The sequence below is a fragment of the Nematostella vectensis genome, chromosome 3, assembly GCF_932526225.1.
Source record: "Nematostella vectensis chromosome 3, jaNemVect1.1, whole genome shotgun sequence".
In the NCBI taxonomy this organism is placed as follows: Eukaryota; Metazoa; Cnidaria; class Anthozoa; order Actiniaria; family Edwardsiidae; genus Nematostella; species Nematostella vectensis.
Genome location: NC_064036.1, coordinates 18521637 through 18535781, shown reverse-complemented (window position 1 = coordinate 18535781; position 14145 = coordinate 18521637). Strand labels below are relative to the sequence as shown.

The window sequence follows — 14145 nt, the reverse complement described above, 5'->3', positions numbered from 1 at the left end:
TGGGCAAGGTTACATGAAATGTCCTTTCCTTGGAGACTGTAGATTTATGACTGTGATCTCTAGGTCGCTGGTTAAAATCCGCCTTGAAGGTTTTTGTTTGTGCACTGCTGTTTATTTTGGTCAAGGTTACGTTGATTGTCCTTTCCATGGACATCCATCCTTCGATAGCTCAGTTGGTAGAACGGGGGACTGTAGATTTATAATTGTGATCCCTTTGTCGCTGGTTCGAATCCGTCTCCAAGGATTTTGTTACGTGCACTGCTGTTTATTGTAGGGAAGGTTACATGGAATGTCCTTTCCTTGGAGACTATAGATTTATTTTGGGCAAGGTTACGTTGATTGTCCTTTCAATGCATATCCATCCTTCGATAGCCCAGTTGGTAGAGCGGGGGGCTGTAGATTTATAATTGTGATCCGAAGTTTGCTGGTTTGAATCCGGCTCGAAAAATGTTTTTAAGTGCCTTGCTGTTTATTTTGGGCAAGGTTACGTTTAATGTCCTTTCCATGTACATCCATCCTTCGATAGCTCAGTTTTGTAGAGCGGGGGGCTGTAGATTTATAATTGTGATCCCTAGGTCGCTGGTTCGAATCCGGCTCGAAGGATGTTTTACGTTCACTGATGTTTATTTTGGGCAAGGTTACGTTGATTGTCCTTTCCATGTACATCCATCCTTCGATAGCTCAATTGGTAGAGCGGGGGACTGTAGATTTATAATTGTGATCCCTAGGTCGCTGGTTCGAATCCGGCTCGAAGTATTTTTTTACGTGCACTGCTGTTTATTATGGGCAAGGTTACATGGAATGTCCTTTCCTTGGAGACTGTAGATATATAATTGTGATCCGAAGGTTGCTGGTTTGAATCCGGCTCGAGCAATGTTTTTAGGTGCCTTGCTGTTTATTTTGGGCAAGGTAGATAGATAGATAGACAGACAGACAGACAGACAGACAGACAGACAGACAGACAGACAGACAGACAGACAGACAGACAGACAGACAGACAGACAGACAGACAGACAGACAGACAGACAGACAGACAGACAGACAGACAGACAGACAGACAGACAGACAGACAGAAAGACAGACAGACAGACAGACAGACAGACAGACAGACAGACAGACAGACAGACAGACAGACAGACAGACAGACAGACAGACAGACAGACAGACAGACAGACAGACAGACAGACAGACAGACAGACAGACAGACAGACAGACAGACAGACAGACAGACAGACAGACAGACAGACAGACAGACAGACAGACAGACAGACAGACAGACAGACAGACAGACAGACAGACAGACAGACAGACAGACAGACAGACAGACAGACAGACAGACAGACAGACAGACAGACAGACAGACAGACAGACAGACAGACAGACAGACAGACAGACAGACAGACAGACAGACAGACAGACAGACAGACAGACAGACAGACAGACAGACAGACAGACAGACAGACAGACAGACAGACAGACAGACAGACAGACAGACAGACAGACAGACAGACAGACAGACAGACAGACAGACAGACAGACAGACAGACAGACAGACAGACAGACAGACAGACAGACAGACAGACAGACAGACAGACAGACAGACAGACAGACAGACAGACAGACAGACAGACAGACAGACAGACAGACAGACAGACAGACAGACAGACAGACAGACAGACAGACAGACAGACAGACAGACAGACAGACAGACAGACAGACAGACAGACAGACAGACAGACAGACAGACAGACAGACAGACAGACAGACAGACAGACAGACAGACAGACAGACAGACAGACAGACAGACAGACAGACAGACAGACAGACAGACAGACAGACAGACAGACAGACAGACAGACAGACAGACAGACAGACAGACAGACAGACAGACAGACAGACAGACAGACAGACAGACAGACAGACAGACAGACAGACAGACAGACAGACAGACAGACAGACAGACAGACAGACAGATAGACAGATAGACAGATAGACAGATAGACAGATAGATAGATAGATAGATAGATAGATAGATAGATAGATAGATAGATAGATAGATAGATAGATAGATAGATAGATAGATAGATAGATAGATAGATAGATAGATAGATAGATAGATAGATAGATAGATAGATAGATAGAAACTTTATTAAAGTGTCATAAACAACCTCTAGCCGGGGATAAGACCCCTACTAATTGGGGGACACAAAAAAAAGATAAAATTATAAAAATTATACTGATTATTAAAAATTTAAAATTGTAGATTCTTACTGATAAAGCTAAATAAATAAATAAATAAATATATATATATATATATATATATATATATATATATACATGTAAATTGATTGTAATCTATATGAAATTATGAAAAAAAAATTGACTAGATTTAAAAATTATCATGCGGAACATAGGGCACAGCCCTTGCAATTTTCTATAAATTCGAAATCCTTTTTTCTCATAGTCACTTTAAAACTTTTTAAACTGTCAATTGATCTTTCTGCCCTAGGTAGGCTATTCCATAGTTTAGCCCCCATATATCTTAGGGAATGTTTCCCGTAAGTGACTGTGTTAAATCTTGGAATAACAAAATCGGACAATCTTAAATTATAGTTCGTGTTTTTTTTAGAAAACAAATCACTAATCCCAGATGGACAAAGGCCATTTTTAACTTTGTACATTAAGATGCAAATGTCTTGCAGTCTACGATTACGTAGAGTAGATAAATTAGCCTTTATTAATAGTTCGTGGTAAGTGCAATTCCAGTCTTTAAAAACAGCTCTTAAGGTTACGTTGATTGTCCTTTCCATGTACATCCATCCTTCGATAGCTCAGTTTTGTAGAGCGGGGGACTGTAGATTTATAATTGTGATCCCTAGGTGTCTGGTTCGAATCCGGCTCGAAGTATTTTTTTACGTTCACTGCTGTTTATTTTGGGCAAGGTTACGTTGATTGTCCTTTCCATGTACATCCATCCTTCGATAGCTCAGTTGGTGGAGCGGGGGACTGTAGATTTATAACTGTGATCCCTAGGTCGCTGGTTCGAATACGGCTCGAAGGATTCTTTTACGTGCACTTCTGCTTATTTTGGGCAAGGTTACATGGAATGTCCTTTCCTTGGAGACTGTAGATTTATAACTGTGATCCCTAGGTCACTGGTTCGAATACGGCTCGAAGCATTTTTATTACGTTCACTGCTGTTTATTTTAGTCAAGGTTTTGTCGATTGTCCTTTCCATTTACATCCATCATGCGATAGCTCAGTTGGTAGAGCGGGGGACTGTAGATTTATAATTGTGATCTCTAGGTCGCTGGTTAAAATCCGGCTTGAAGGATTTTTTATGTGCACTGCTGTTTATTTTGGTCAAGGTTACGTTGATTGTCCTTTCCATGGACATCCATCCTTCGATAGCTCAGTTGGTAGAACGGGGGACTGTAGATTTATAATTGTGATCCCTTTGTCGCTGGTTCGAATCCGTCTCCAAGGATTTTGTTACGTGCACTGCTGTTTATTGTAGGGAAGGTTACATGGAATGTCCTTTCCTTGGAGACTATAGATTTATTTTGGGCAAGGTTACGTTGATTGTCCTTTCAATGCATATCCATCCTTCGATAGCCCAGTTGGTAGAGCGGGGGGCTGTAGATTTATAATTGTGATCCGAAGTTTGCTGGTTTGAATCCGGCTCGAAAAATGTTTTTAAGTGCCTTGCTGTTTATTTTGGGCAAGGTTACGTTTACTGTCCTTTCCATGTACATCCATCCTTCGATAGCTCAGTTTTGTAGAGCGGGGGGCTGTAGATTTATAATTGTGATCCCTAGGTCGCTGGTTCGAATCCGGCTCGAAGGATGTTTTACGTTCACTGATGTTTATTTTGGGCAAGGTTACGTTGATTGTCCTTTCCATGTACATCCATCCTTCGATAGCTCAATTGGTAGAGCGGGGGACTGTAGATTTATAATTGTGATCCCTAGGTCACTGGTTCGAATCCGGCTCTAAGTATTTTTTACGTGCACTGCTGTTTATTATTAGCAAGGTTACATGGAATGTCCTTTCCTTGGAGACTGTAGATATATAATTGTGATCCGAAGGTTGCTGGTTTGAATCCGGCTCGAACAATGTTTTTAGGTGCCTTGCTGTTTATTTTGGGCAAGGTTACGTTGATTGTCCTTTCAATGTACATCCATCCTTCGATAGCTCAGTTGGTAGAGCGGGGGACTGTAGATTTATAACTGTGATCCCTAGGTCGCTGGTTCGAATCCGGCTCGAAGTATTGTTTTACGTGCACTGCTGTTTATTTTGGGCAAGGTTACATGAAATGTCCTTTCCTTGGAGACTGTAGATTTATGACTGTGATCTCTAGGTCGCTGGTTAAAATCCGGCTTGAAGGTTTTTGTTTGTGCACTGCTGTTTATTTTGGTCAAGGTTACGTTGATTGTCCTTTCCATGGACATCCATCCTTCGATAGCTCAGTTGGTAGAACGGGGGACTGTAGATTTATAATTGTGATCCCTTTGTCGCTGGTTCGAATCCGTCTCCAAGGATTTTGTTACGTGCACTGCTGTTTATTGTAGGGAAGGTTACATGGAATGTCCTTTCCTTGGAGACTATAGATTTATTTTGGGCAAGGTTACGTTGATTGTCCTTTCAATGCATATCCATCCTTCGATAGCCCAGTTGGTAGAGCGGGGGGCTGTAGATTTATAATTGTGATCCGAAGTTTGCTGGTTTGAATCCGGCTCGAAAAATGTTTTTAAGTGCCTTGCTGTTTATTTTGGGCAAGGTTACGTTTAATGTCCTTTCCATGTACATCCATCCTTCGATAGCTCAGTTTTGTAGAGCGGGGGACTGTAGATTTATAACTGTGATCCCTAGGTCGCTGGTTCGAATCCGGCTCGAAGTATTGTTTTACGTGCACTGCTGTTTATTTTGGGCAAGGTTACATGAAATGTCCTTTCCTTGGAGACTGTAGATTTATGACTGTGATCTCTAGGTCGCTGGTTAAAATCCGGCTTGAAGGTTTTTGTTTGTGCACTGCTGTTTATTTTGGTCAAGGTTACGTTGATTGTCCTTTCCATGGACATCCATCCTTCGATAGCTCAGTTGGTAGAACGGGGGACTGTAGATTTATAATTGTGATCCCTTTGTCGCTGGTTCGAATCCGTCTCCAAGGATTTTGTTACGTGCACTGCTGTTTATTGTAGGGAAGGTTACATGGAATGTCCTTTCCTTGGAGACTATAGATTTATTTTGGGCAAGGTTACGTTGATTGTCCTTTCAATGCATATCCATCCTTCGATAGCCCAGTTGGTAGAGCGGGGGGCTGTAGATTTATAATTGTGATCCGAAGTTTGCTGGTTTGAATCCGGCTCGAAAAATGTTTTTAAGTGCCTTGCTGTTTATTTTGGGCAAGGTTACGTTTAATGTCCTTTCCATGTACATCCATCCTTCGATAGCTCAGTTTTGTAGAGCGGGGGGCTGTAGATTTATAATTGTGATCCCTAGGGCGCTGGTTCGAATCCGGCTCGAAGGATGTTTTACGTTCACTGATGTTTATTTTGGGCAAGGTTACGTTGATTGTCCTTTCCATGTACATCCATCCTTCGATAGCTCAATTGGTAGAGCGGGGGACTGTAGATTTATAATTGTGATCCCTAGGTCGCTGGTTCGAATCCGGCTCGAAATATTTTTTTACGTGCACTGCTGTTTATTATGGGCAAGGTTACATGGAATGTCCTTTCCTTGGAGACTGTAGATATATAATTGTGATCCGAAGGTTGCTGGTTTGAATCCGGCTCGAGCAATGTTTTTAGGTGCCTTGCTGTTTATTTTGGGCAAGGTAGATAGATAGAAACTTTATTAAAGTGTCATAAACAACCTCTAGCCGGGGATAAGACCCCTACTAATTGGGGGACACAAAAAAAAGATAAAATTATAAAAATTATACTGATTATTAAAAATTTAAAATTGTAGATTCTCACTGATAAAGCTAAATAAATATATATATATATATATATATATATATATACATGTAAATTGATTGTAATCTATATGAAATTATGAAAAAAAAATTGACTAGATTTAAAAATTATCATGCGGAACATAGGGCACAGCCCTTGCAATTTTCTATAAATTCGAAATCCTTTTTTCTCATAGTCACTTTAAAACTTTTTAAACTGTCAATTGATCTTTCTGCCGTAGGTAGGCTATTCCATAGTTTAGCCCCCATATATCTTAGGGAATGTTTCCCGTAAGTGACTGTGTTAAATCTTGGAATAACAAAATCGGACAATCTTAAATTATAGTTCGTGTTTTTTTTAGAAAACAAATCACTAATCCCAGATGGACAAAGGCCATTTTTAACTTTGTACATTAAGATGCAAATGTCTTGCAGTCTACGATTACGTAGAGTAGATAAATTAGCCTTTATTAATAGTTCGTGGTAAGTGCAATTCCAGTCTTTAAAAACAGCTCTTAAGGTTACGTTGATTGTCCTTTCCATGTACATCCATCCTTCGATAGCTCAGTTTTGTAGAGCGGGGGACTGTAGATTTATAATTGTGATCCCTAGGTGTCTGGTTCGAATCCGGCTCGAAGTATTTTTTTACGTTCACTGCTGTTTATTTTGGGCAAGGTTACGTTGATTGTCCTTTCCATGTACATCCATCCTTCGATAGCTCAGTTGGTGGAGCGGGGGACTGTAGATTTATAACTGTGATCCCTAGGTCGCTGGTTCGAATACGGCTCGAAGGATTCTTTTACGTGCACTTCTGCTTATTTTGGGCAAGGTTACATGGAATGTCCTTTCCTTGGAGACTGTAGATTTATAACTGTGATCCCTAGGTCACTGGTTCGAATACGGCTCGAAGCATTTTTATTACGTTCACTGCTGTTTATTTTAGTCAAGGTTTTGTCGATTGTCCTTTCCATTTACATCCATCATGCGATAGCTCAGTTGGTAGAGCGGGGGACTGTAGATTTATAATTGTGATCTCTAGGTCGCTGGTTAAAATCCGGCTTGAAGGATTTTTTATGTGCACTGCTGTTTATTTTGGTCAAGGTTACGTTGATTGTCCTTTCCATGGACATCCATCCTTCGATAGCTCAGTTGGTAGAACGGGGGACTGTAGATTTATAATTGTGATCCCTTTGTCGCTGGTTCGAATCCGTCTCCAAGGATTTTGTTACGTGCACTGCTGTTTATTGTAGGGAAGGTTACATGGAATGTCCTTTCCTTGGAGACTATAGATTTATTTTGGGCAAGGTTACGTTGATTGTCCTTTCAATGCATATCCATCCTTCGATAGCCCAGTTGGTAGAGCGGGGGGCTGTAGATTTATAATTGTGATCCGAAGTTTGCTGGTTTGAATCCGGCTCGAAAAATGTTTTTAAGTGCCTTGCTGTTTATTTTGGGCAAGGTTACGTTTACTGTCCTTTCCATGTACATCCATCCTTCGATAGCTCAGTTTTGTAGAGCGGGGGGCTGTAGATTTATAATTGTGATCCCTAGGTCGCTGGTTCGAATCCGGCTCGAAGGATGTTTTACGTTCACTGATGTTTATTTTGGGCAAGGTTACGTTGATTGTCCTTTCCATGTACATCCATCCTTCGATAGCTCAATTGGTAGAGCGGGGGACTGTAGATTTATAATTGTGATCCCTAGGTCGCTGGTTCGAATCCGGCTCGAAGTATTTTTTTACGTGCACTGCTGTTTATTATGGGCAAGGTTACATGGAATGTCCTTTCCTTGGAGACTGTAGATATATAATTGTGATCCGAAGGTTGCTGGTTTGAATCCGGCTCGAACAATGTTTTTAGGTGCCTTGCTGTTTATTTTGGGCAAGGTTACGTTGATTGTCCTTTCAATGCATATCCATCCTTCGATAGCCCAGTTGGTAGAGCGGGGGGCTGTAGATTTATAATTGTGATCCGAAGTTTGCTGGTTTGAATCCGGCTCGAAGGATTGTTTTACGTGCACTGCTGTTTATTTTGGGCAAGGTTACATGAAATGTCCTTTCCTTGGAGACTGTAGATTTATGACTGGGATCTCTAGGTCGCTGGTTAAAATCCGGCTTGAAGGATTTTTTTTATGTGCACTGCTGTTTATTTTGGGCAAGGTTACGTTGATTGTCCTTTCCATGTACATCCATCCTTCGATAGCTCAGTTTTGTAGAGCGGGGGACTGTAGATTTATAATTGTGATCCCTAGGTGGCTGGTTCGAATCCGGCTCGAAGTATTTTTTTACGTTCACTGCTGTTTATTTTGGGCAAGGTTACGTTGATTGTCCTTTCCATGTACATCCATCCTTCGATAGCTCAGTTGGTGGAGCGGGGGACTGTAGATTTATAACTGTGATCCCTAGGTCGCTGGTTCGAATACGGCTCGAAGGATTCTTTTACGTGCACTGCTGCTTATATTGGGCAAGGTTACATGGAATGTCCTTTCCTTGGAGACTGTAGATTTATAACTGTGATCCCTAGGTCACTGGTTCGAATACGGCTCGAAGCATTTTTATTACGTTCACTGCTGTTTATTTTAGTCAAGGTTTTGTCGATTGTCCTTTCCATTTACATCCATCATGCGATAGCTCAGTTGGTAGAGCGGGGGACTGTAGATTTATAATTGTGATCCCTAGATGCTGGGTCGAATCCGGCTCGAAGAATTTTTTTACGTGAGTTGCTGTTTATTTTGGACAGATTACATGGAATGTTCTTTTCTTGGAGACTGTAGATGTATAACTGTGATCCCTAAATCGTTGGTTCGAATCCTGCCCGAAGAAATTTTTTTAGGTGCACTGCTTTTTTTATTTTGCGTAAGATTACGTTGATTGTCCTTTTATTGTACATCCATCCTTCGATAGCTCAGTTGGTAGAGCGGAGGACTGTAGATTTATAATTGGGATCTCTAGGTTGCTGGTTCGAATCCTGCTCGAAGGATTTTTTTACGTGCAATACTGTTTATTTTGGGCAAGTTTACATTAATTGTCCTTTCCACGTACATCAATCCTTCGATAGCACAGTTGGTAAAGCGGGGGACTGTAGATTTATAATTGTGATCCCCAGGTCGCTGGTTCGAATCCGGCTCGAAGGATTTTTTTATGTTCACTGCTGTTTATTTTGGGCAAGGTTACATTGATTGTTCCTTCCGTGTACATCCATCATGCGATAGCTCAGTTGGTAGAGCGGGGGACTGTAGATTTATAATTGTGATCCCTAAATCGCTGGTTCGAATCCGGCTCGAAATTTTTTTTTAGGTGCACTGCTTTTTTATTTTGGCCAAGTTTACGTTGATTGTCCTTTCAATATACATCCATCCTTCGATAGCTCAGTTGGTAGAGCGGGGGACTGTAGATTTATAACTGTGATCCCTAGGTCGCTGGTTCGAATCCGGCTCGAAGGATTGTTTTACGTGCATTGCTGTTTATTTTGGGCAAGGTTACATGAAATTTCCTTTCCGTGGAGACTGTAGATTTATGACTGTGATCTCTAGGTCGCTGGTTAAAATCCGGCTTGAAGGATTTTTTATGTGCACTGCTGTTTATTTTGGTCAAGGTTACGTTGATTGTCCTTTCCATGGACATCCATCCTTCGATAGCTCAGTTGGTAGAACGGGGGACTGTAGATTTATAATTGTGATCCCTTGGTCGCTGGTTCGAATCCGTCTCCAAGGATTTTGTTACGTGCACTGCTGTTTATTTTAGGGAAGGTTACATGGAATGTCCTTTCCTTGGAGATTTTAGATTTATTTTGGGCAAAGTTACGTTGATTGTCCTTTCAATGTATATCCATCCTTCGATAGACCAGTTGGTAGAGCGGGTGGCTGTAGATTTATAATTGTGATCCCTAGGTCGCTGGTTCGAATCCGGCTCGAAGGATTTTTTACGTTCACTGCTGTTTATTTTGGGCAAGGTTACGTTGATTGTCCTTTCCATGTACATCCATCCTTCGATAGCTCAGTTTTGTAGAGCGGGGTGCTGTAGATTTATAATTGTGATCCCTAGGTCGCTGGTTCGAATCCGGCTCGAAGGATTTTTTACGTTCACTGCTGTTTATTTTGGGCAAGGTTACGTTGATTGTCCTTTCCATGTACGTCCATCCTTCGATAGCTCAATTGGTAGAGCGGGGGACTGTAGATTTATAATTGTGATCCCTAGGTCGCTGGTTCGAATCCGGTTCGAAGAATTTTTTTTAAATGCACTGCTTTTTTATTTTGGGCAAGGTCACGATGATTGTCCTTTCAATGTACTTCTATCCTTCGATAGCTCAGTTGGTAGAGCGGGTGGCTGTAGATTTACAATTGTGATCCCTCATTCGCTGGTTCGAATCCGGCTCAAATGATGTTTTATACATGCGCTTTACGTTGGGCAATGTTACATGGAATTTCATTTTCTTGGAGACTGATCCTAGGTTGCTGGTTCGAATCCGGCTCGAATAATTTTTTACGTTCAATGCTGTTTATTTTGGTCAAGGTTACGTTGATTGCCCTTTCAATGCTCATCCATCCTTCGATAGCTCAGTTGGTAGAGCGGGGGACTGTAGATTTATAACTGTGATCCCTAGGTCGCTGGTTAAAATCCGGCTTGAAGGATTTTTTATGTGCACTGTTGTTTATTTTGGGCAAGGTTACGGTGATTGTCCTTTCCATGTACATCCATCCTTCGACAGCTCAGATTTGTAGAGCGGGGGACTGTAGATTTATAATTGTGATCCCTAGGTGGCTGGTTCGAATCCGGCTCGAAGTATATATTTACGTTCACTGCTGTTTATTTTGGTCAAGGTTACGTTGATTGTCCTTTCCATGGACATCCATCCTTCGATAGCTCAGTTGGTAGAACGAGGGACTGTAGATTTATAATTGTGATCCCTTGGTCGCTGGTTCGAATCCGGCTCGAATAATTTTTTTAAATGCACTGCTTTTTTTTTTGGGCAAGGTCACGTTGATTGTCCTTTCAATGTACATCCATCCTTCGATAGCTCAGTTGATAGAGCGGGGGGCTGTAGATTTACAATTGTGTTCCCTCATTCGCTGGTTTGAATCCGGCTCGAGCAATGTTTTGAGGTGCCTTGCTGTTTATTTTGGGCAAGGTAGATAGATAGATAGATAGATAGATAGATAGATAGATAGATAGATAGATAGATAGATAGATAGATAGATAGATAGATAGATAGATAGATAGATAGATAGATAGATAGATAGATAGATAGATAGATAGATAGATAGATAGATAGATAGATAGATAGATAGATAGATAGATAGATAGATAGATAGATAGATAGATAGATAGATAGATAGATAGATAGATAGATAGATAGATAGATAGATAGATAGATAGATAGATAGATAGATAGATAGATAGATAGATAGATAGATAGATAGATAGATAGATAGATAGATAGATAGATAGATAGATAGATAGATAGATAGATAGATAGATAGATAGATAGATAGATAGATAGATAGATAGATAGATAGATAGATAGATAGATAGATAGATAGATAGATAGATAGATAGATAGATAGATAGATAGATAGATAGATAGATAGATAGATAGATAGATAGATAGATAGATAGATAGATAGATAGATAGATAGATAGATAGATAGATAGATAGATAGATAGATAGATAGATAGATAGATAGATAGATAGATAGATAGATAGATAGATAGATAGATAGATAGATAGATAGATAGATAGATAGATAGATAGATAGATAGATAGATAGATAGATAGATAGATAGATAGATAGATAGATAGATAGATAGATAGATAGATAGATAGATAGATAGATAGATAGATAGATAGATAGATAGATAGATAGATAGATAGATAGATAGATAGATAGATAGATAGATAGATAGATAGATAGATAGATAGATAGATAGATAGATAGATAGATAGATAGATAGATAGATAGATAGATAGATAGATAGATAGATAGATAGATAGATAGATAGATAGATAGATAGATAGATAGATAGATAGATAGATAGATAGATAGATAGATAGATAGATAGATAGATAGATAGATAGATAGATAGATAGATAGATAGATAGATAGATAGATAGATAGATAGATAGATAGATAGATAGATAGATAGATAGATAGATAGATAGATAGATAGATAGATAGATAGATAGATAGATAGATAGATAGATAGATAGATAGATAGATAGATAGATAGATAGATAGATAGATAGATAGATAGATAGATAGATAGATAGATAGATAGATAGATAGATAGATAGATAGATAGATAGATAGATAGATAGATAGATAGATAGATAGATAGATAGATAGATAGATAGATAGATAGATAGATAGATAGATAGATAGATAGATAGATAGATAGATAGATAGATAGATAGATAGATAGATAGATAGATAGATAGATAGATAGATAGATAGATAGATAGATAGATAGATAGATAGATAGATAGATAGATAGATAGATAGATAGATAGATAGATAGATAGATAGATAGATAGATAGATAGATAGATAGATAGATAGATAGAAACTTTATTAAAGTGTCAAAAACAACCTCTAGCCGGGGATAAGACCCCTACTAATTGGGGGACACAAAAAAAAGATAAAATTATAAAAATTATACTGATTATTAAAAATTTAAAATTGTAGATTCTTACTGATAAAGCTAAATAAATATATATATATATATATATATATATATATATATATACATGTAAATTGATTGTAATCTATATGAAATTATGAAAAAAAAATTGACTAGATTTAAAAATTATCATGCGGAACATAGGGCACAGCCCTTGCAATTTTCTATAAATTCGAAATCCTTTTTTCTCATAGTCACTTTAAAACTTTTTAAACTGTCAATTGATCTTTCTGCCCTAGGTAGGCTATTCCATAGTTTAGCCCCCATATATCTTAGGGAATGTTTCCCGTAAGTGACTGTGTTAAATCTTGGAATAACAAAATCGGACAATCTTAAATTATAGTTCGTGTTTTTTTTAGAAAACAAATCACTAATCCCAGATGGACAAAGGCCATTTTTAACTTTGTACATTAAGATGCAAATGTCTTGCAAACTACGATTACGTAGAGTAGATAAATTAGCCTTTATTAATAGTTCGTGGTAAGTGCAATTCCAGTCTTTAAAAACAGCTCTTAAGGTTACGTTGATTGTCCTTTCCATGTACATCCATCCTTCGATAGCTCAGTTTTGTAGAGCGGGGGACTGTAGATTTATAATTGTGATCCCTAGGTGTCTGGTTCGAATCCGGCTCGAAGTATTTTTTTACGTTCACTGCTGTTTATTTTGGGCAAGGTTACGTTGATTGTCCTTTCCATGTACATCCATCCTTCGATAGCTCAGTTGGTGGAGCGGGGGACTGTAGATTTATAACTGTGATCCCTAGGTCGCTGGTTCGAATACGGCTCGAAGGATTCTTTTACGTGCACTTCTGCTTATTTTGGGCAAGGTTACATGGAATGTCCTTTCCTTGGAGACTGTAGATTTATAACTGTGATCCCTAGGTCACTGGTTCGAATACGGCTCGAAGCATTTTTATTACGTTCACTGCTGTTTATTTTAGTCAAGGTTTTGTCGATTGTCCTTTCCATTTACATCCATCATGCGATAGCTCAGTTGGTAGAGCGGGGGACTGTAGATTTATAATTGTGATCTCTAGGTCGCTGGTTAAAATCCGGCTTGAAGGATTTTTTATGTGCACTGCTGTTTATTTTGGTCAAGGTTACGTTGATTGTCCTTTCCATGGACATCCATCCTTCGATAGCTCAGTTGGTAGAACGGGGGACTGTAGATTTATAATTGTGATCCCTTTGTCGCTGGTTCGAATCCGTCTCCAAGGATTTTGTTACGTGCACTGCTGTTTATTGTAGGGAAGGTTACATGGAATGTCCTTTCCTTGGAGACTATAGATTTATTTTGGGCAAGGTTACGTTGATTGTCCTTTCAATGCATATCCATCCTTCGATAGCCCAGTTGGTAGAGCGGGGGGCTGTAGATTTATAATTGTGATCCGAAGTTTGCTGGTTTGAATCCGGCTCGAAAAATGTTTTTAAGTGCCTTGCTGTTTATTTTGGGCAAGGTTACGTTTACTGTCCTTTCCATGTACATCCATCCTTCGATAGCTCAGTTTTGTAGAG

At 39.4% G+C, this 14145-nt stretch overlaps 1 non-coding gene across 1 annotated transcript; it reads left to right on the top strand.

The window, feature by feature from the left end:
- Positions 1 to 9311: 9311 nt before the first annotated feature.
- On the top strand, positions 9312 to 9397 carry Trnay-gua. Its single transcript is given in 2 exon segments — positions 9312 to 9348; positions 9362 to 9397. It is a non-coding gene; the product is annotated as a tRNA-Tyr (tRNA).
- The last annotated feature ends 4748 nt before the right edge of the window (positions 9398 to 14145 follow it).